Raw genomic sequence first — 244 nt, 5'->3', positions numbered from 1 at the left:
TCTGAAAGACATGGGAATACCAGACCACCTGACCTGCCTCTTGAGAAATCTGTATGCAGGTCAGGAAGCAACAGTTAGAACTGGACATGGAACAACAGACTGGTTCCAAATAGGAAAAGGAGTACGTCAAGGCTGTATATTGTCACCCTGTTTATTTAACTTCTATGCAGAGTACATCATGAGAAACGCTGGACTGGAAGAAACACAAGCTGGAATCAAGATTGCCGGGAGAAATATCAATAAC

The sequence above is a fragment of the Bison bison genome, unplaced genomic scaffold (assembly GCF_000754665.1).
Source record: "Bison bison bison isolate TAMUID 2011002044 unplaced genomic scaffold, Bison_UMD1.0 scf7180017864533, whole genome shotgun sequence".
In the NCBI taxonomy this organism is placed as follows: Eukaryota; Metazoa; Chordata; class Mammalia; order Artiodactyla; family Bovidae; genus Bison; species Bison bison.
This window is presented reverse-complemented; position numbering follows the sequence as displayed.